The following is a 23,847-nucleotide window of genomic DNA, read 5'->3' as shown; positions in this document are numbered from 1 at the left end:
CTATGAGGAAAGATTGGATAGGCTGAGGTTGTTTTCTTTGGAACAGAGTAGGCTGAGCGGAGATTTAATTGAGGTGTACAAAATTATAAGGGGCCAAGATAGAGTTGATAGGAATGACATATTTCCCTTAGCAGTGAAGTCAATAACCAGAGGGCATAGATTTAAATGATTGGTAGAAGGTTTAGAGGGAAGCTGAGGAAAATGTTTTGCACCCAGATGGTGGTGGGTGTCTGGAACTCACTGCCAGAAAGGGTGGTGGAGGTAGAAACCCTCAACAAATTGAAAAAGTACTTTGATAGGCACTTGAAGTGCCGTAACCTGCAAGGCTATGGGCCAATTGCTGGAAAGTGGGATTAGGCTGTGTGGCTCATTTTTAGCCGGTGCAGACACCATGGGCTGATTGGTCTCCTTCCGTGCCGTAAATTTTCTGTGTTTCTAGGACTCTATGATTCTCCCCTGGAGCCTGCAATAGATGCTCTTTGTATTACTACCAATATTCTAACTGTCTGGCTCTGTTTCTGCTTTTCACTTTCCACTAACAACCGACATGGTGAGACTGGAACTTTTTTTATATTTCAAAATATACAAGCAGAAATGGCCTTACATGGTGGTGACGATACCGGATTCTTTACTCTTAGTCTGGTTCAGCAAAAACTGAAAGCGAATACACTTGAAAGTTTTAACACAATTTATTAGCTGCAGCTGGCCCGATCTATAGAATTGATTTCAACTCTTGACAGAGTCTGGTCAATCTCATAGAACAGGCAAATTACACAGTCAGAGTTCACACAATTATACATTTTCAGAGTGGGGAGGGACATGAGTAGCAAGGGGTTAAAACCAATCATAAGCTGAGTCTGGGCAAGCCATACTAACTGACATAATGACCGACCACTCACAGGTGATACCTGTTCATACGTAGGTCACAGGAAAGGGAGTCTCACTTATCTCAGGCCTGGGATGTTTTTCGACCTTGTCCGAAATAAGGATCCATTCATTAGGTAGCTGCAAAACAACACTCCCTACACCTGCTTACCCCAGAATTCAGCTTATCATATCGCTTTGCTTGATTCATAATAAAGCATACATTTTCATACAGGAAATTAATAACATAAACGAATGATCAAGGATAAACTCATTTGAAAAGCTCATTGTTCTAATTCTAGCGAGCAAAATGGGCCACTTATATTAACCCTTGGTTTACCATACTGCCATTTTGTTATGGAGGCATCTCATTGAGCTACTGAAAGCTGACTACATATGCATTTCATTAGAGGGGCACCTCGTAGGTATTCTCATTCCCCCCTTTTATCATTTATGATAACTAATCTTTGCTCAATCATCAGTTCTGATTGGTCAAGGCTCTATACTCGGATTTGGTTGATGGCTATCTTGCAGACAATTTTGAAGCTAAGAACGGTTATGGCGAAAATGAGTATTGCTGCAATTAGGATAACCAATCCATGCACTAGATACGCTCCCCATGAGGTACCGAAAAGCCAGTCTAACCAACCCTCCCTTGGGGTTTGGCGTAATTTCTTTACTTCGTCCCGTATGTGCTTAGCCAGATTAGTTATGTTTTCTGAGTTATCTGGTATGTCGGTGCAGCACTCTGATCCAATCAGCGCACATGTTCCCCCTTTTTCGGCCAACAGATAGTCTAGAGCCATGCGATTTTGCAAGGCCACTGTACGCATGGCTATCATTTCGGCGTTAATGTCCTGCAGTGAGTCTGCTGTTTCATTAGCTACCTGTTCTAAGACGGAAGCGATAAGCCGAATTTCCTTGATTGTCCTGCCCACCCCATACCCAGGGAACAAAATAGCGAAGTATCGTTCTGTCTCTGTGATTTCCCTTTTGAGTCGGTAATGGCGATGATCTGCTAGGGAGGGCAAGTGATGGATGTATGGTACCACATATCCCAAAAAGCAGGACCCAGTCCATTTCTGAGGCAACCATGGGTATGCCTTATGGCCGCATATGAAATACGTACCATTGTAGGCTGTCAGATTGGAGGGCAATTCCGTGAATGGGGGCACCCCGTCTGGTCCCAGAGGTTGTTCCCCCCCCCCCCCACCCCGGAGTCTGTGCTGCAATACTGACCCATTTCTGCAGCCGGTCCATTGGATGGTACTGGGGCTGGGGTGCATTGTCACATTGATGTATTGAGTACATCTGCTCCATCCCATTACCTGTCCACCCGTGGTGTTTTTAGACAGGTATATTACCCCCTGAGGCCTTGACGTTTTGGTGAGCATCAGGAATGGGGGCTTATAGGTACGATTGTAATTGGGTTGGTACCATCCCTTAAATTTGATCCCACACTTGGTGTGGTTGGTGTATTTTCTCCATTGCTCCCCCACTGGAACTGGCACTGTTAAATCGTATGCTCGTACATAGCCATTGTCTCTAATGCCGTTCCCGTCAGTTTCATTCCGATTTATCACCCATTCTGCCATTTCTGGGGAAGTTAGGGGAATCGGCCTTAGAGGGATACCTCCCTTGGAATGGGTAGAGATATGGGAACACACCCAGCAGGAGGACATGTTTAAGCTTTGGGCATAGAGATGAGACATACAGAGAAAAGTATTTAAATACAGTCCCCTAGACACCCGAGTCACAGAGCGCCTGATCCCTCCTTTAGAGCATGGATCTGGGGCTGGGAATTCACTTTCGTTTCGGTGGCAAACAAAATCAAATTTGCATTTAGTCCGGTAACATGGTAAGTGACTGTTCCTTTGTTGTGCTCCCAATATCAGTGTGCGGTAGGGCTGCCGCAAGAGCCCGGTAGAGGCGTCCACCTGGGTGACGTTCCATCTTCCGAATCCATCTGGGTCGTTGCATCGAAGTACGTCTCCTGAGCATAGGTGGTATATGCGTTCAGGCTGGTCGCGCTGACAGGTATCCTGTTTTTTTCACTGCCAGGGTGAAGCAGAGTAGAATAGAGGAGATCCGTAGTAAGGCTTTCATGGCTGGTCACGGCACCTGTATAGGAAAGATTTCTTGAAAGAAAAGAGAAGTTAGCATTTTAAATTTAAAACGTGGGACTGATAGTTTTACAGTGGTGGAGGTGAACCCAAGCACTCTTCCCCTCCACTTTCACAGCGGTAGGGGTGGTGAGTAAGACTTGATAGGGCCCCTCCCAACGAGGTTCCAGTCCTTTCCTTGTCCAATTCCTGATTAACACATACATTCCAGGTTCGATTTTAGATGGACTGGCTATAGGAGGAAGTTCGATGTAGGCAGCTCGTACCCGAGATTGAAGGCTTCTCAATGCCTTAGTTAATGACAAAATATAGTTAGTCATTTCTGTTGTCATGTGGTGAAAATGGACAGTCTTCGGAACGTTTTGATTCCACGGGGTCTTGAGGGGTCTCCCGTATATAATTTCAGCAGGACTTAACCGCATTGCCCCAGCCGGGGTAGTACGTATCTGAAACAAGGCTATAGGAAGAAGTTTGAGCCAAGTAGTACCAGTCTCAGCCTGCAGCTTGGCCAGTTTATTTTTCAAAGTCTGGTTAGCACGCTCAACCAACCCAGCGGCCTGTGGCCTGTAGGCACAATGTAGCTGTTGTTTGATGCCCATCTGGGTGCAGAATTCTTTATTCACCTGGCCTACAAAATGAGGGCCGTTATCTGAACTCAATTGATTTGGGATTCCGTATCTAGGAATGATCTCTTTCATCAGAACTTTTACAACAGTGGAGGCTTTATTATCCGTTGTCGGATAGGCCTCTATCCATTTACTAAATACATCAACAATAACTAAAACATATTTATAACCCTGACATCTTTGCAGCTCAATGTAGTCCATTTGGAGGGTCTCAAAGGGACCTTCAGGAAAAGGGTTTTTTCCCTTTTCGCAAGACACTGCCTTTCCAGGGTTGTGTTTCTGACAAATAAGGCAACGACTGCTGATGCCCTGTGCTAGGGCTTGCAACCTAGGATGCCACCAAGTGGCCAGCAGTGTATCGCTAGCAGCTTTGGCCCCACAATGAGTTGCAAAATGTACACATTCAATAACCCATACTGCTAATTCATCCGACATACAAGTCTGCCCCGCAGGGGTAAGCCACAATTTAGAAACACAGTCATAAGTACAACCAAGTTGTTCCCACAATTTCTTGTCACAGCCAGGAGCGTCCTCCTGTAATTTAATGACGTCTTGGATGGTTGGCATTGGTTTTTCATAGGGAGACTTGCTCTTGTTTGAGCTTTTAGTCTGACTCATCATTCTAGGGACAACCACCCTCTGTGTCTGGGACGCTTCCTTTGCTTCCCGATCAGCATATCTATTCCCTATATCTACTGAGGTCTGTCCTGTCGTATGGGCGGAGCATTTCATAACCGAGATCTGTCTTGGTAGCATAAGGGCTTGTAATAAATCTGAGACTAACTTCTGATGGGAAATCTGCGTACCTGCAGAAGTCAGAAATCCCCTGTTTTTCCATAACTGTCCAAAATCGTGAACTACCCCGAAAGCGTATCTCGAATCTGTATAGATGTTCACTCTCAAGTTTTTTCCTAAAATGCAGGCTCTTATTAATGCAAACAGTTCCGCTTGTTGGGCAGAATATGGAAATTCAAAAGCAGCAGATTCAATAGTTTCACGGTATTGATTCACGATTGCATATCCCGAAAGTTTCTCCCCAAAGGAACCAATAGAGGCACTCCCATCTACATACATAGTTAGGTCTGGATCCTTTATTGGGACATCAGACAGATCGTCTCTGACAGAGGTCTCTTCCTTAATTAAAGATAAACAATCGTGTCCTGGGTCAGTTTGTTCAAAGGGTGGTTCTGTGAGAAAACATGCTGGGTTGATGGTAGTACAATGTTTAAATTGCAGCTTAGGATTATTCAGCAGATATATCTCATACTTATTTTATCGGGCCATGGTAAGATGTTGAGTCTGCAGCTGTCCTAATAATGCAGTTACCGAGTGTGAACTGTATACAGTGATGTCCTGTTGTAAAGTCAGATTAGCAGCCGACTGCAGGCTATTGTAAATGGCCGTTAAAGTCTGAGTACAAACTGGATGTCCCAGTGCTACCGGGTCTAACTTCGAAGAGTAGTACGCTACCGGTCTATGCTTGTCTCCATGTTTTTGAGTCAGAACAGCAATCGAGCAATCAGTGAGGATAGTACAGTACAACTGAAAGGGTCTGTCGTACAGGGGTCTCCCCAATGCGGGTGCTTGTGACAAAGCTTCCTTTAATCTCTTGAATGCCTTTAAAGCTTCGGAATCTAGTTGAAATTCGCCCTCTTTGTTGGCATATGGCGTTAATAATTTAGTGTCCAAGGCAATATTAGGGATCCACTGTCTGCAATAGTTTACCATTCCCATCCACTGCCGTACCTCCTTTGCAGTGCGAGGTACAGGGAATTGACAGATTGGTTCAACCCTGCTTCTTTCTAAGCCTCGCTCAGTTGCTGAGAGCAAGACGCCAAGAAACTTAACCCTCTGTTGGGCCACCAGTACTTTCGACTGGGATACTATGTACCCTAGCGAGGATAAGTGATTTAGCAGTTGGGCAGTGTCTTCCCGGTTACTCTGCTCATCAGGGCTGGCTATCAACAGATCGTCCACATACTGGACTAGTGCAGACCCTTGTTTTAAAGTCAATGCCTGTAATTGCTCCTGTAGGCATCTAGAAAACAACGTTGGGGAGTTAACGAAGCCTTGTGGCAGTCGGGTCCACGTATATTGCTGTCCCTTGTAAGTGAAGGCAAAAAGATACTGGCTAGATGGGTCTAGCGGCAAGGCGAAAAAGGCATGTTGGAGATCAACTACCGCAAAGATTTTAGCTGCTGCCGGGACTTGAGCCAGAATATGGGCCGGATTGGGTACAAGTGCGTGTAGCGATTGGTCCGTTAGGATGTGTAACATATCCATTCCCTTCCCTGTCCACCCATCCTGGGACTCAAGGCTGAGGCTCCATCTGATATCCTGTTATGAGTTTTGGCTCTTCCTTTTTCATCACATATTCAGTCTTGACCCTAACTTGGGCTTGACCTTCCTGGTGATAATTATTCGTCCAGTAGTATTTTACTGCCCTATTCATCTGGGTGGGAGTATTCTCTGACCAGTTCATATTATTAGTCTTAATTGCTTGAGCAACCTGACTCGGTAGGCAGTTTAATAACATAGCACAGTACTGTGGCGAGTCCTTTTTGTCACGGTATGCTACATCCCCTGACTGATTCTGGTATATTTCAGAGAATCTTTCCAAATATTCTTCTGCTCCCTCTCCCTTTTTAGGCTTGGTGTCTAAGATCTTGCTTATGTCAACTGGTTTTTGTAGAATAACACTAAGGGCAGCAAAAAGACGCTGCTGGCGGTGTTCATCATTTGCTACCTGTTCCACCAGTGCGGCATGATTCTGATAGGTCAACTTTGCTAGGAATTTAGTATGTTCAGCAGGGGTTAAAACTTGCTGTATTAGTGACCATAAGTCCCTTGATTCGGCATTATAGACGGAAATGGTAGTCCGAAGAAAGTCCACGAATGAGGTAGGTGCTTGTTTTCTATCCGGTATCCCGGTTAGAATGGCCATTATTTCGTGGGGTCTCCATGGACAGTACACATTTATCGTTTGGGGGTTGTCAGCGTCTCCGGCGTTAGCCGCGACATAGGCGGGGTTCGGCACCTGTCTCATTGGTAACTGACGAGGGGTCGGTTCATATCTAACTCGTGTCTCAGTATTACGTCTTGAGTCTAGTGATATCAAGTCGTCACCTGGCTCTCTAGTGTCTGTGTCTCTAAGTCCCTGACTGTCCAGTCTCAGCTGCTGTCCCGAACTAGGTGGGTTGGCTGAGGGTTTAAAAATTGGAGCCACTAAGCCCTTAGTTTGACTTCTGGTACGGGAGGAGATTGGGGAAACAATTTGAGGCGTTATGACAGCAGTTTGAACAAGCGGTGTCGGAGCTGCTGAGGGATAGAGGCTACTGTATGCAGGAGGAGCACTCGGACCCTGGGGAGTTACATGGGACCTGAAGTTCCATTCATCTCATTCATCGTCTTCCCCGGTCAAAGCCATGCCAACCATTGGATTACGTAATCCACTCCTATCAAGTGTTTTAGACTCGACCGAAGTCTTTTCAGACTCCCGTTCTGCATGAGCACATTCTTTTTCTAGGAGTTCTGCAGACTTAACTATTCCTCCTTCAGTGAGTCCTATTCCTAACTTTAACGCGTTATCTTGCCAGCTGGCTAATACTGACGCTCCTCTGAATTCCTGACAGTGCTGTTTCCATAAAGCAATTAACCCTTTGGCTGGTTTACCTCCGTTATTTTTCCAAATTAGTTCCTCAGCCTTAGTGACGGCATCTAGGTTTTTACTGCCCCCCAATGGCCATTCCTCATTGCCCAGTCTTTTATTCAGCCCCCCTGACAACTGTCTTAATTGTTTTACCTTGTCTGGATATTTTTCACACAAAATTTGTAAGGGACTTCCCGGTTCCGTAGTGAGATCCAAACAATTACCCATCTTATCTTATTTTGTTACCCTTAGTCGACCAGTTAACACAACTGTATTGGTCGCTACCCAGTCAAGTCAACCAGTTAACGCTACCGTATGTGGCCACCCAGTTACTTACTGGATTTAATTATGGTCCTGACTGCTTGTGCCTCACAATCCTAAGTGCCCTTTGTGCCTACACCCACTTCAGGGTCCTGACCTTCGCATGGAGGATCTCCTCTCTTAACAGCCAGTCTAAGGCGGGGTGTGTGACAGGCACTTCCTTCTGTAGTCGATCAGCACAAGCAATCAGTTCCTGTTTGTATACAATCCCCAAGGATTCAAAGTACTGGTTTATACCGAATCAACAGAGACTTGAAACCTAACCCTTAGTGATATTGATCACTGACCCACCGTGTTCAAAGGTCCTGTTTATATCCAATCACCAGGAACTCGAACCGAGTGATATTTTGATCACTAACGCACCGTATTCGCACTTCCTGTTTATTTTCAATGACCAGGAACGCGAACTGGACTCAGTGATGTTTGTTGATCACTGACCTACCGCTTCAGAGTTTCGGTTTATACTCAATTACCCGGAACTCAAAGCCTGACCTAGTGGTATGTTGATTACCACTCCCTCAGTACGCCGACTGAACCTTAGTGATATTAATCACTAACCTATATCCGTGTATTCGCCAGACTAAGTACTAGGCTGAATCTCGTAAGGACGCCACGCAAGAGTTAGCGATGGGACGATTCGTCGTCAGACGTGACAGATTTAGGAAAGCCGGTGTGGTAAAGAAGTGTTTACTCACCCGGGGCGCCCTCTCCTTCGTCCGTGTCCAAGACAATTCGTCTCTTACGCCGCCAACTCTCGGCGACCGACCGTTGAGATCCCGGACCCGAGCCCCCAAATGACGATACCGGATTCTTTACTCTTAGTCTGGTTCAGCAAAAACTGAAAGCGAATACACTTGAAAGTTTTAACACAATTTATTAGCTGCAGCTGGCCCGATCTATAGAATTGATTTCAACTCTTGACAGAGTCTGGTCAATCTCACAGAACAGGCAAATTACACAGTCAGAGTTCACACAATTATACATTTTCAGAGTGGGGAGGGACATGAGTAGCAAGGGGTTAAAACCAATCATAAGCTGAGTCTGGGCAAGCCATACTAACTGACATAATGACCGACCACTCACAGGTGATACCTGTTCATACGTAGGTCACAGGAAAGGGAGTCTCACTTATCTCAGGCCTGGGATGTTTTTCGACCTTGTCCGAAATAAGGATCCATTCATTAGGTAGCTGCAAAACAACACTCCCTACACCTGCTTACCCCAGAATTCAGCTTATCATATCGCTTTGCTTGATTCATAATAAAGCATACATTTTCACACAGGGAATTAATAACATAAACGAATGCTCAAGGATAAACTCATTTGAAAAGCTCATTGTTCTAATTCTAGCGAGCAAAATGGGCCACTTATATTAACCCTTGGTTTACCATACTGCCATTTTGTTATGGAGGCATCTTATTGAGCTACTGAAAGCTTACTACATATGCATTTCATTAGAGGGGCACCTCGTAGGTATTCTCACACCGAAATCAAAATTCGCCTTTCTGTGGGTAATTCAGGTGAAAAAAACCTTTAGAAATCCTGGGGATTGAACCCAAGATCTCATACATACGAAGCATGCGCTCGACCACTGAGCTACATCCCCAAAGATGCCGAAATTGCAACGAAGAGTTGATCTCCTTTATTATATGAAGCCACATAAGATTTTTTTTGGGCTTAAATTCATCTCCTTTTCTGCTCCAACCAGACAATTAAACATGAAGTTTGCGGACCTGATATAATTATGGGTGAACAGAAGAAACCAGGCCTCGGCACTCAGAGCAATGAGAAAAGGGGCGTTGAGACGAAACACTGGGAGAGGGGGAGAGCCTCCTTTGGCTGTGCTGGAACCATCCTTCCGATTTCAGGGCACATTTTTCGAACGCTCCCGTTATCAGTCACTTTGCTTCCGGTTGGACGGGACTGGGAATTCTCAGGCACATTGTGGCAGAGGCCGGCAAGAATATTTCCAGTCCCTGAGTTTCAGAGAAGGGCAAGGTGAGGCACAGACAGCATTGAGTATAATTTCACTATAGACGGAAGCAGAACTTGCCCCAGGTGTGGGTTTGTGTTTAAAGATCACTTCACTGAAAACACCTTGACGATCTGGGGCTACAGACGGACATGATGGGCAGGAAAAGACCAGTTGGTTCATCAATCCTGCCCCACATGCCTGGAGCATCGTGACTGGACACGTCCTACCTACAACACCCACCCCTCCTACGGGAAACATGTAATCTCCTGGGAGCGGCGACAAACTAGAAACAAATCCAGCGCCAATAAGGAGGGGAAATTCTGGGAAATTCCTCGCCGACTCCTTCAGGCGATGGAATCGAGTCCAGTGGATCACACTGACCATGTGCAGGTTAATTATAAACCCACTCGCTTTCCATATGATGCGATCTCTGCCTCAGTCAAGAACTGGTCCAGATCCATCCAGAAGACAGAGAGAGAGAGTCGGCACCCACCACACCAGCCAGCAATGCATTCCAGAGACTAACTGCTCTCTGGGAAAAGAAGAACCGCCTTACATCCAGACTAGTCCTAACTCTGTGTAGTCTGAACGCCTGTCCGCTGCTCCTCCCCAATCTGTGAATCTGGGAATAATCAATTTCTTCACTCAGAGGGTGGTGAACCCGTGGAATTCTCCACCACAGAAGGCTGTGGAGGCCAAGTCACTGACTGTATTTAAGATGGAGACAGATAGACACCGAAGGCATCAAGGGGTATGGTACCGGAGCGGGAAAATAGTATTGAGATCGAGGATCAGCCATGATCATATATAATGGCGGAGCAGGCTCGGTGGGACGAAAGGCCGACTCGTGATCCTATTTTCTCTGTTCTTATTACTGGGCACGCTCTCCAGCCCCGGGATGGGAGCCATTTCAAAGGCGCGTGCGTGCTTCCATTGAATTTTATCGTGTGCAGAGCTTTCTGTTTTTCTCGAGGGAAAGAAACCCTTTCCTGTCCTTGTGTGTGAAGGTGAGGTGAGGACAAGAGGGTCTTTTCAAAATTCGAAATATAAAACGTTTGGAGATGTTTGGGATTGAATTGGGAACCTCATGCAGACAAAGCATGCGCTCTTCCACTGAGCTACATCACCTCACCAAAAGGTTTTCCAATTTAGAATAAAAAAGTGGGCTTCCCGCTCTGTCTCTCCCGGACAACGAGATGCCCAGTCGTACCACGTGCTCACAATGTTAAACCTCTGCTTCAGTTCACGGGGTTTCTGCTCCTCTTCACTTTGAACTTTGCAAAAAAAGTCAGTGGAAATAAAAAAAAAAATTGCCAATAGTCAGTGACGAGGCTGACATCCAACCTCTGAATCATAAGGTGAGATGAATGAATGACACAGCGTCAAACAAGAGCTGTGACTGCACGCTGGACATTGCACAGTCACACATTCCAGTCAGTCGGCGGCGGCGATGAACTGAGCTGCTGAGGGGACCGTGAGATAAAGTCCTGCTCCGGGACAATTTAATGCTTGTCGAGCACTCAGAAGATGGAACTCGCTGCGCTCAGAAAGCGAGATTCGCTTTTCCGTGCTTAATTCTGAAGAAAAAATACCTTTGCAGATGCTGGGGATCGAACCCATAACCTCATACATGCGCAGCATGCGCTCTACCACTGAGCTACACCCCCAACTAAAGTCACCAGCTACCCAAGGAATGAAGAACTGATTGTTCTCATTTTATGAGGCCACCCAAGGTGCGTCTGCCAGGTGATCGATTATTTCCAGTTCCACAGATTGGGGAGGAGCAGGGAACAAGCGTTCAGACCACACAGAGGTCAGAATAGTCTGGATATTAGGCGGTTCATCATTTCCCATGGAGCAGTGAGTCCGTGGAATACATTGCAACCTGGTGTGGTGGGTGGTGACTCTCTGTATACTGGGCATAAAATCATCAAGTTTTCTGTCCAAACAGATAATTAAAGATGAAGGATGCGGACCTGATGCAACTGTGGGTGAACGGAAGAAACCAGGCCTCGGCACTTCGTCTAATGAGAAAGCGGGAGTTGAGAAGAATGGCCGGGAAAGGGGGGAGAGACTCTTTGAACTGAGCTGTAACCACCCTTCCTATTTCAGGGCGCATTTTTCCAACGGTCCCGTTATCAGTCGCTTGGCTTACGGTTGGACGGGACTAGAAATGCTCAGGCACATTGTAGCAGGGGCCGGCAAGAATATTTTGAGTCCTCCAGCTTCCGAGGAGGGCAAGGTGAGGCACAGACAGCATTGAGTCTCATTTCACTATAAAGGGCCAGGTGTGAGTTTGTGTTTAAAGATCAATTCACAAAAAAACACGTTGATGAGCTGTGGTTACTGACGGACATAATGGTCAGGAAAAGACCAGCTGGTTCATCAATCCTGTCACACATCCCCGGAGCATCGTGACTGGACACTTCCGACCGACACCATCCGCCCCACCCACCGGAAAGATATCATCTCCTGGGAGCGGTGACAAACCAGAAAAAAATACAGGGCCAATTTCTGGAAAATTCCTCCCCGACATCTTCAGGCGATCGAAACCAGTCCAGGACATGACACTGATCATGCGGAGGTTAACTGTAAAACCATTCACCTTCCATATGATCCGATCTCTGTCCCATTCAAAAAACAATCCCGATCCGTCGAGAAGGCAGAGAAAGACTCAGTATCCACCACATCAGCCGGCAATGCATTCCTGAGGCTCACTACTCTCTGGGAAATGAAGAACCGCCTAACATCCAGCCTATTCTTACCTCTGTGTAGTCTAAACGCATTTCCGCTGAATTCCAGCCTCTGAATCATAAAGTGAGTTGTATGAATGACAGAGCGTCAAACAGGAACGAGAACTGGGATTGCTCGCTCGACATTGCACCGTCACACATTCCGGTCAGTCGGGGCCTGCAATGAGCTGAGCTGTTGAGGGGGCCGTGAGACGAAGTCCTGCTCCAGGCCAAATTAATGCTGTGGAGTCTCAGAATATTCATCTTTCGGTGGGCGGCGGTTGGGAGATGGGGAAGAGGCTCCTTGGTGTAAGATGAGGCATTTTCAGCATATAGAGCGTACATTTAGATTAGGAGTTTTCAAAATATTAACCATAGAAACCAATCTCGTTTACACAAGGCATCTTAATACATAAACAGCACCCGCTTTTAAACATAAGACCGCTGGGAATCGGAGGATAGTCGCTGAGGATCATGAAATGGCCGAGTTAAAACTTACCCAGAATGCAGAAGATCAGACTGAGCGAGGTGATGCTGGAAACTGTTGACATTGCAGGGTTGAAGCATTTACCAGAAGATAATCGCCGAAATTGTGAAAGTGTGGAGATTAAATAGAGAATGTTTTGAGAATATGTTGAGAATGTGTTGAGATTGTGTTTAGAATATTTAGAGAATATGTAGCGAATGTGTTGAGAATATGTAGACGTTGGGCATGTTGAGATATCGGGGTCTTTGGTCCGCACATATCATGAGCAGTTCTGATGAGGCGGGGGGTGGGGGCGGGTCAAGGAAAGTGAATAACAAATAAAGATAAAGGAGAGTTTGCATGAAATGAGCGGTATAAAGAATTCTAGTTTACATTTGAATTTATAGAAGGACAGGACGGCGAGAGAGAGAGAGGGAGAGACGGATAAGCAGCAACCCGAGGGTTACAGCTTCTATCCAAAGCAAGACTGAAGGTTAGTATCGTGTCTTTCTTAGTAATACTATGGCCTTAAACATTGTGTGTGTTGATACTTGCTTCTATCCAATAAAGGATTAATCGCAACTTATTGTTGTCCAGTCTGAATCGATCTTATAAACTGGCGACTGCGGCGACGGACCTTGACATGAGATAATGTGGATTGAATGAAACTAAATGCCTCGGGACACGTTAATGTAGGAAAACCGTTTCGGCGGCAGCATGAGTTTTTCCCTCCAATACTAACAGTAGCCATGGGGACTATCATGGAAGCTTTTTGAAAGAAACTTAGCATCGTGATGTGCAGAGAAGTCTGTTCAGAATTGTCCAGGAGGTAACAGGTTTGGTTGAGACACAGAGTGTGAGCTTGAGACATTGACTCAGTAAACAATGGGGTTCAGTAGCGAACAACAGAAATTGAAAATCAGTTTGGGAGAAAACAGGATAAATTAGTTTGTCATATAATAAAGAAGGAGAGAGGGGAAGATCCAATCCCTTTTTTAGTTACAAGCTACAAAAGTTCTTTTGTTTGCAGCGCACTGTTTCTTTAAAAGCCTGTGTGAATGTTTCGGTGCCACTGTCTGTGGCGAAACCTTCTTTTTCAGCCTGCAGTGTAAGAATGGTACAAAGATTTTATTTAGCTGCGAAGGCTGTCCTTTCTTCAATTATAGTTTTAAGCTCAATTGGAAAGGCGATGAAGAAACAACAAAAAGAGAGGTAAAGTAACTTATTGCGTTTTTGTTAGCACGTGTTTTCTATAATATTATCTCTTTTATTGTATTCAGTTTAAGATATTGCTGAACTAAATTGCAGATACTGAGATTGACTAATCTAATAAATTATGAAAACCAGACTTTTATTGGGGCCAAGGTGAAATTCTGATTATTGTAAATTATGTGAGAGTCTTTATTTCCAGACATGAGATTATCACATTAAAAGCAATTGGCATTTTTGAATTTCTGACAAATGCCAAGGTGTTAATTATTTGAGGTGGATAAGGAGTTAATGTTGAGTGTAATTCAACATTAACTCCTTATCCACCTCACAACATTCAAGAAGCATTTGGATGAGCACTTGAAATGCCATAGCATACAAGGCTACGGACCAAATGCTGGAATATGGGATTAGAGTAGACAGGGCTTGATGGCCGGCGCGGACACGATGGGCCGAAGGGCCTCTATCCGTGCTGTATAACTCTATGACTCTATGACTCTATGTAATTAGTAGGCACAAGGGCAGGTACAACCCACTCTCTTTGAAAAGAGATGTATGAACTAAAATGCTGTCTTCCCTGACAGGAATATGTATAAAGTTAATCGTGATGTTATTAAAGATTTCTGCTTGTTTTAGCAGATTTCAATTCCTAAGGAAAAAAAGTTTGGTAAAAAAAAATTCTGTGCTTTCACGGCTCATGTATTGAAAATTGGAAGTCAAAATAAGCTAACATTTATTTTCCAGAATGTAATTGTGTTAGGATCTTTGCGCAAGTTATTATTGCTTAATGGCACAAATATATGGTTGGGGGTCGGGGGAGAAGTAAAATGGAATTTGATTCTTTTTCATTCAGCTCAGTTTTTTCAGTTGATTTGAAAGCAGCGTGACCCAAGCTGCGTGAGTCTGACGATATCTGGTTCCGCCTTCTTTTCACTCCAGAGAAGTTAACCCCTTCCACAGCCAGCTGATTAAGATTTTTTTCTGGTATCAGATTAACTCTGCCTAAATATTCACTGAGCAGCAACTTTTCTATTGCAGAATGTAAACATATATCCGGCATTATTACATGTTTAAGTTTCTTAATTTGCATGGATATTTCCCCACGTTGATGGAAGGAGATCAGGAATTGACAAATGCATGTTATGCAATTCACCTCTTGGGTTCTCAAGAACAACCACAGTGGATTTTCTGTTTTCTTCTTTTAAAACTGGTGAACATGTTTTTCGGAACCGAATGTGTGTTGCTGGTGCAGGATTACCGAGAGTGGCTCTTTGACAAAAAAGTGGCCTCACAGAGTTGCGGAGCAACCTTTGCTGGAAAAACGTAGGTGCAGTAGGAGATCCGTTCGTGTAAAGAATTTAAGTCCTCATCGGCAGATATCGGCAGATATCGAATGTCAGGGCGTTGTGAAGATTTGGTCCAAAACTTTGCCTCTCAAAGGCTCGGATTTAACCCATTCAGGGTTATTTATTATCATCCGGGACAGAGTGTTCGAGGGGGTGGAAATATGAGAGTTATCTCCAAAAGTAATTGCAAGCACTGTTGGATAACAAACATCCTTCCTGTTTCAGGTCCCCTTTTTCGAACTCTACCCTTATCAGTCAGGAAACACTCAGTTGGACGCCATTAGAAATACACAGGCGCATTGTAGCAGAGGCCTGTAAGAATATTTTGAGTCCTTGAATTTCAGAAGAGAGCCTCATAAGGCAAGAGAGAACTGGGTCTCAATTCACTAAAGACGGATTTAGGACATGTCCCAAATATGGGTTTGTGTATCAAGATCGTTTCACTGAAAACATCTTGACGAGATGGGGTTGGGGGCCATTGAAACGACGCGTGCGCTCTCCTTTTGAATTGTGTCCTATGCGGAGCATTAGATTTTTCTCGAGGTAAAGAAAGTCCTGCCTGTCCTTGTGTCTAAAGGCGAGGCGAGTCGAAGAGGATCTTTCCAAAACTCGAAACATAAGTGAAGAGAGATGCCCGGAATAGAACACAAACCTGCGCACATGCGCTTCATCACTGAGCTGCAGTCACATTCGTGAATAAGCTCCAGTTGAGGAACCAGGCGTGCTTTCCCCTTTGTCTCTCCCAGACAACAATCTCTCACGGGTGCTTGTTCTAGACGTAAGAATCTCGATTAGCTTTCAATGCAGCATTGGTGGATCAGTGGCAGAATTTTAGCTCAACACGCGAGGGATCTGGGTTCGATTCCCGGCCGAAGCAGCTTCAATTTTATTTTAGATCTATAATTGACTAACATCACTCAATGTCGCTTCGAGCTAAAATTCACTAAGTGACTGGGATTGATTTTAAGCACTTAAGTTGTATGATGTAACTATTCTCCCCGCATCGTATTTTACAAACATACAAACATACGAACAATGACAGACAGGAAAGGACCCTCTGGTCGATGCAGCCTGTCTCATGCAATTTCATGCTTTGTGTTTCATACAATTTACACTCCCAATCCCACCCAAAACGATGCGATCTCCTGCGGCAGGGGAAAAAACAGGTAAAAACCCGTACCAATTGGGGGGAATCTGGGAATTTCCTCTCTGACCACGTTAAGAGATCGGAACTGGACCAGAAGATCATTCTGGCCCTGATAATTTTATGCATTGCCTGCCTTTTGTATGCGGTGATCTCCATCCCTGGCAGAAATAGGTCCAGCACTCGCTTGAAATATTGCTGAAGAAATGATCAATTTATATTATGTAACTATCCCTCACACTGCATTTTGCTGGAGAAATAATCAATTTATATTATGTAACTATCCTCCAAACACTGAATTTACTGGAGAAATAAACAATTTGTATGATGTAACTATCCTCCACTCACAGAATCTTGCTGGAGAAACAATCCTGCTTTGATTCGGAGATATTGCTGTAGTTTCGGTCATGAGTTCTGTTTGCTGCCGTGCGTAGAAACTCTGCACAAATAGCATGTCTGCTGTCGTGCTTCGTATTTGCTGAGCAAATGGACGGTTTCTCTCGTCGTGGCTATGTGTTGTGCCAAGGACAGCCCAGAGTGTGTCGCTGTTGCAGTAAACCCGGCCAAGGGGTGGCCTGCTGCACGGCAGTGATCTGCTGCATGGAGAGCCACCAGATACTGGACTGTGAGGAGGCCAAGTGCTGCAACATTTGCGGAGAGGCTGTTCAGCTGTACAAGACATGTCCTAACCGCAGACACAGTTACACACAGGCAGTAAGGGGCGAGGTGATGCAGGACCAGAGAGCAGCAGTCGCGACTGCTCCAGAGGAGGCCAGACCTCCCTTCCAACGCTGTGGACCACCGTGAAAGAGCCAAAGACCAGGAGGAGGACAAAGAGCAGCAAGGGAGCGCCGGGGAAACTAGCCAGAAGGTCGACACTCAACCCCGAGACTATCCATGAGAATACAGAGCCAATGGAAGGTGAGACAGGGCACGGTCGGGCGGGTGGAAAGATGGAGCACGCAGGAATAGAAAAAGAGGAAGTTCAGTAGGAGCAAAGGTGGGACCTCTAGCAAGAGGCGCTTAGAGTCCTCTGGAGCAGTAAAACCCAGCACTGGGGCACAGGGAGAAGTGACACAGACAGCACGCTCCAGCTCCAGGGACTCGGGAGCAGTAACACCCCGCTCTGGGGCACCGGGAGAAACGACGCGGAGAACGAACAACCAGCGAGATCCAAGGAGGCGAATCCGGTCGTGGATCTCAGGATGACATCGCTCCACGAGACCCCACTGGTGACCCGCGAGCCCAGACAATCTCCCAACGGAGGACAGGCCTCATCCTTAGACAAAGGACAGTCCAGCAGTTTGTGTACACCGCGCAAATGAAGAATCTGGACCAAGAGATGGAAACGGAGGGGAACGTAGAACACGGACTGATGCAATTGTAGGACCTTAATTTTGTCCCCTTTGCATTTTTAAAATGGTATTAGACAGGAACTTTCAGAAGTTGATTGGGAGAGTCTGTTGGCAGGCAAAGGGACGTCTGGTAAGTGGGAGGCTTTCAAAAGTGTGTTAACCAGGGTTCAGGGTAAGCACATTCCTTATAAAGTGAAGGGCAAGGCTGGCAGAAGTAGGGAACCTTGGATGACTCGGGAGATTGAGGCACTAGTCAAAAAGAAGAAGGAGGCATATGACATGCATAGGCAGCTGGGATCAAGTGGATCCCTTGAAGAGTATAGAGATTGCCGGAGTAGAGTTAAGAGAGAAATCAGGAGGGCATAAAGGGGATATGAGATTGCTTTGGCAGATCAGGCAAAGGTGAATCCAAAGAGCTTCTACAAATACATAAAGAGCAAAAGGGTAACTAGGGAGAGAGTAGGGCCTCTTAAGGATCAACAAGGTCATCTATGTGCGGAACCACAAGAGAAGGGTGAGATCCTGAATGAATATTTCACATCGGTATTTACGGTTGAGAAAGGCATGGATGTTAGGGAACTTGGGGAAATAAATAGTGATGTCTTGAGGAGTGTACATATTACAGAGAGGGAGGTGCTGGAAGTCTTAACGCGCATCAAGGTAGATAAATCTCCGGGACCTGATGAAATGTATCCCAGGACGTTATGGGAGGTTAGGGAGGAAATTGCGGGTCCCCTAGCAGAGATATTTGAATCATCCACCGCTACAGGTGAGGTGCCTCAAGATTGGAGGGTAGCAAATGTTGTGCCTTTGTTTAAGAAGGGCGGCAGGGAAAAGCCTGGGAACTACAGACCAGTGAGCCTGACATCTGTAGTGGGTAAGTTGTTAGAGGGTATTCTGAGGGACAGGATCTACAGGCATTTGGAGAGGCAGGGACTAATTAGGAACAGTCAGCACGGTTTTGTGAGAGGAAAATCATGTCTCACGAATTTGATTGAGTTTTTTGAAGGGGTAACCAAGAAGATAGATGAGGGCTGTGCAGTAGACGTGGTCGACATGGACTTCAGCAAAGCATTTGACAAGGTACCACATGGTAGGTTGTTACATAAGGTTAAATCTCATGGGATCCAAGGTGAGGTAGCCAATTGGATACAAAATTGGCTTGACGACAGAAGACAGAGGGTGGTTGTCGAGGGTTGTTTTTCAAACTGGATGCCTGTGTCCAGCGGTGTGCCTCAGGGATCGGTGCTGGGTCCGCTGTTATTTGTTATTTATATTAATGATTTGGATGAGAATTTAGGAGGCATGGTTAGTAAGTTTGCAGATGACACCAAGATTGGTGGCATTGTGGACAGTGAAGAAGGTTATCTATGATTGCAACGGGATCTTGATAAATTGGGCCAGTGGGCCGATGAATGGCAGATGGAGTTTAATTTAGATAAATGTGAGGTGATGCATTTTGTAGATCGAATCGGGCCAGGACCTACTCCGTTAATGGTAGGGCGTTGGGGAGAGTTATAGAACAAAGAGATCTGGGAGTACAGATTCATAGCTCCTTGAAAGTGGAGTCACAGGTGGATAGGGTGGTGAAGAAGGCATTCAGCATGCTTGGTTTCATTGGTCAGAACAGTGAATGCAGGAGTTGGGATGTCTTGTTGAAGTTGTACAGGGCATTGGTGAGGCCACACTTGGAGTACTTTGTACAGTTCTGGTCACCCTATTATAGAAAGGATATTATTAAACTAGAAAGAGTGCAGAAAAGATTTACTAGGATGCTACCGGGACTTGATGGTTTGACTTACAGAGAGAGGTTAGACAGACTGGGACTTTTTTCCCTGGAGAGTAGGAGGTTAAGGGGTGATCTTATAGAAGTCTATAAAATAATGAGGGGCATAGATAAGGTCGATAGTCAAAATCTTTTCCCAAAGGTAGGGGAGTCTATAACGAGGGGGCACAGATTTAAGGTGAGAGGGGAGAGATACAAAAGGGTCCAGAGGGGCAATTTTTTCACTCAAAGGGTGGTGAGTGTCTGGAACGAGCTGCCAGAGACAGTAGTGGAGGCGGGTACAATTTTGTCTTTTAAAAAGCATTTGGACAGTTACATGGGTAAGATGGGTATCGAGGGATATGGGCCAAGTGCAGGCAATTGGGACTAGCTTAGTGGTATAAACTGGGCGACATGGACATGTTGGGCCGAAGGGCCTGTTTCCATGTTGTAACTTCTATGATTTACAAGTCGCATCAATCAACGTGCATAGTGTTAAATCGACTAGGCAATGTTCTGGAACTCTGAACAACCTGTCCAGGGTCAAGAGGGACGTGCTCTACTTGCAGGAGTGCGGGATGCAGAACCTCAGCAACTACCGGCAGTGGTCACTCATGTGGATCCAGAGGATGTGGATCTGGTCGAGAGGCAACGATAGTCGTTCCTCGGGCCTGGGAATTCTACTGCGAGCTGGCCAATTCACCATCACGGAGGTTAAGGAGGTGGCTGGGGGCCAGCAGCTCGCAGCAGACGTTCTCTTTCAGAAAACCCCGGTCCGACTGATCAACATGTACGCCGCGGTCCTCAGGAGCGGGAGGCTGGATGTCTTTCAGCATCTCCCGATGCTAGTGGCGACCTCCAGGCCAACTGTTCTAGCCTTAGACTCCAATGCATCATCGATGCGGCTGGACGATCCAGCAGGGGCAACAGAATACGGGACACCACATTCTAACTCCTGATGGAGGCAGTGAAATACATAAAGCATCGCGACATCTCCATCAACCCTGCAGACGGAGCATCCCGTCAATACACCTGGTCCAGACGGGGATGTGTCCGTCCGTTCCAAGATGAAATTCCTATTGGTGTCAAGGTCAAAGCTTGGCATTTGTATATTTGGGATTCACACATATCCCGAGGAAACCACACACAAAAGTGGCCATCAGGATCATAGCGGCGTTGGGGACAGTCTTCCCCACTTTGCCTGGGGGCATGTACATGATCTCCCGGCGGAAGTGATCGACCTTGGACCTCCAGAGAAAGTGGAAGATAGCTCTGGTGACTATGACGGCGGATTGGCAGGTAATGGGCCAGACCCTGGCCACGTAGAGCAATACTGCGAGTATCTGACACCTTATCACTAGGTTCCTGCCGGTTATGGAGAGGGAGCGCCCCACCCACATAACAAGCTTGGTCGTGGCTTGCTCAAGGTCAGATCAACCGACGTCCAGCCGGTGTTCCTCTCTGACCACTGCCTCCTACTGGCGGAATGTCAATCGCAGGATGACCAGAGGGCGGGTCGTGAGACCTGGAATCTGAACGTGAGACTGTAAACCCCAGAGAACATCGATGAACTAATGAGTGATTACACAGGTTGGAGGACCGTGAAACCGCTCATCGACTCGACGGTGCACTGGTGGGAAGAAATCGAGGCCAACATCGAGAGCTTCTTCATCCTCAAAGGTGTTCAGAAGGCGATAGAGAGACAAAGCAAATTTAGAAAAATGTCGACCACAAGATTCTGTCCAAGGTCATCGCCAACAGGCTCGAGTCTTCTCTGGATCTGGTGAACCACTCGGATCAGACGTGTACTGTACCCGGCAGGATGATCTCTGATAGCCTTGCGCTGCTTAGGGATTTGATCGCCTACATGCAGGACATGGGGGTGACCACTTGCCTCGTCAGCCTGGACAAGGAGAAGGCCTTCGACAGAATATCCCACACGTGCATGATGGACGTGCTCTCCAAAATGAGTTTTGTGGAGCGAATTTGCGATTTGATCCGACTCCACTCTGCGGACATCTGTAGCGCAGTCCTAATCAATAGATGGGAATTGAAGAGCGTTCCAACCAGACCTGGAGTCAGGCAGGGCTGACCTCTCTCCGTGGTCTTGTTCATATGTTGTATCGAGCCATTTGCCACGTCCATCGGGATGGTGGCAGATATCAAGGGGGTGATGATCCCATGCAGCGGAGGCTCTCAGGTTAAGGCTTCCCTGTGCATGGACGATGTCAGCGTCTTCTGCTCCAACCAGCAGTCGTTTCACAGACTGATGGGCTTCTGCTACCGTTTCGATCTGGCCTCGGGGGCTAGAGTGAACCATAGTAAGAGTGAGTCCATATTCTTTGGCAGGTGGGAGGTCCGGTTCTTTGTCCCCTTCACCGTCAGGTCCGACTACCTGAAGGTGCTGGGGATCCGTTTCGGGGGACCCCTGGCTTGCACAAATAACTGGGAGGAGCGGGTCGCCAAGGCCAAACAGAAGCTTGGAAAGTGAGTGGGGCGCTCCCTCTCCATAACCGGCAGGAACCTGGTGATAAGATGTGAGTTTGTGTTGCTCCACGTGGTCAGGATCTGCCCCATTCCCCGCCGATCCGCCGTCACAGTCACCAGAGCTATCTTCCACTTCGTCTGGAGGTCCAAGGTAGAATGCGTCTGCAGGGACACCTTGTACAAGCTCCCAGACAAAGGGGGGAAGGGAGTCCCCAATGCCGCTCTGACCCTAATGGCCACTTTTGTATGCGGCTGCCTCAGGATGTGTATAGAGCCACATTACGGAACACCAAGTGTCACTACGTGTTGAGTTTCTACCTGTCCATAAGAACATAAGAAATTTGAGCAGGAGTAGGCCATACGGCCCCTCAAGCCCGCTCCGCCATTAAATAGATCATGGCTGATCTTCGACCTCAACTCCACTTTCCCACCCGATTCCAATATCCCTCGATTCCCCTAGAGTCCAAAAGTCTATCGATCTCAGCTTTGAACATATTCAATGATACAGCATCCACCGCCCTCTGGGGTAGAGAATTCCAAAAATTGACAACACTCTGTGTGAAGAAATTCCTCTTCATCTCAGTCTTAAATGGCCGACACTTTATCCTGAGATTGTGCCCCCTTGTTCTAGACTCTCAAGCCAGGGAAACAATCTCTCACATCTAACCTGTCAAGCCCCCTCATAATCTTACATGTTTCATTGAGATCACCTCTCATTCTTCTAAACTCCAGAGAGAATAGGCCCATTCTACTCAACCTCTCCTCTGAGGACAACCCTCTCATCCCAGGGATGAATCTAGTTAACGTTCGTTGCACCGCCTCCAAAGCAAGTGTATCCTTCCTTAGATAAGGAGACAAAAACTGTACACAGTTCTCCAGGTGAGGTCTCATAAAAGCCCTGTACAATTGAAGTAAGACTTCCCTACTCTTGTGCTCCAACCTCCTTGCAAAAAATAGGCCAACATGCCATTTGCTTTCCTAATTGCCTCCTGCACCTGTAAACAAACTTTTTGTGTTTCTGGTACAAGAACGCCCAGGTCTGTCTGAACAACAACATTTAATAAATATTCTGTTTTTTGATTCTTCCTACCAAATTGAATAACCTCACATTATACTCCATCTGCCACCTTCTCGCCCACTCAATTAGCCTGTCTGTATCCACGTGCAGACTCTTTGCGTTCTCCTCACGGCTTAATTTCACCTAGCTTTGTATCGTCAGTAAACTTGGAAACATTACACTCGGTCCCTTCATCTATGTCATTAATATAGATTGTAAATAACTGAGGCCGAAGCACTGATCCTTGCGGCACCCCACTAGTTACAGCCTGCCAACCTGAGAATGACCCAACGCAATGAGAAGGCTGGATCTGTCTGAACAGATGCAGCACGTCCCGTCCAACTAGACCGTACCCCACCACCTGTTCCTGAGGAGGGAATCCCTTCGACCATCAGATGGTGGCTCGTACGGAACGTTCTAGGAGCCCTGCAAGGAAAGGAGAGTGTGGATCCGATCGGGCAATTCCCCGACCAGACGGTCGATGCGGTTTGGCAGAACGTCTCATCGCCAGAACTGACCAACAGGCGCCAGGATGTAGCCTGGATGTTGGTGAGAAGGCCTTCCCAGTGCAGTCCTTCCAAAACTCACAGAATCTCAGCACCACCGGGAGCTGCCCTCGAGGCTTCAGCAGGGACAAGACCGTGGTCCACCTCCTGATGGACTACCCCTCCCTGCAGAATGTGTGGAGAGCGATGCGTTGGTATCTGTCCGGGTTCATCCCCAACACT

Source organism: Heptranchias perlo, unplaced genomic scaffold (assembly GCF_035084215.1).
Source record: "Heptranchias perlo isolate sHepPer1 unplaced genomic scaffold, sHepPer1.hap1 HAP1_SCAFFOLD_43, whole genome shotgun sequence".
In the NCBI taxonomy this organism is placed as follows: Eukaryota; Metazoa; Chordata; class Chondrichthyes; order Hexanchiformes; family Hexanchidae; genus Heptranchias; species Heptranchias perlo.
The sequence above is the reverse complement of the archived record's forward strand: the minus strand, read 5'-3'. Positions refer to the sequence as shown.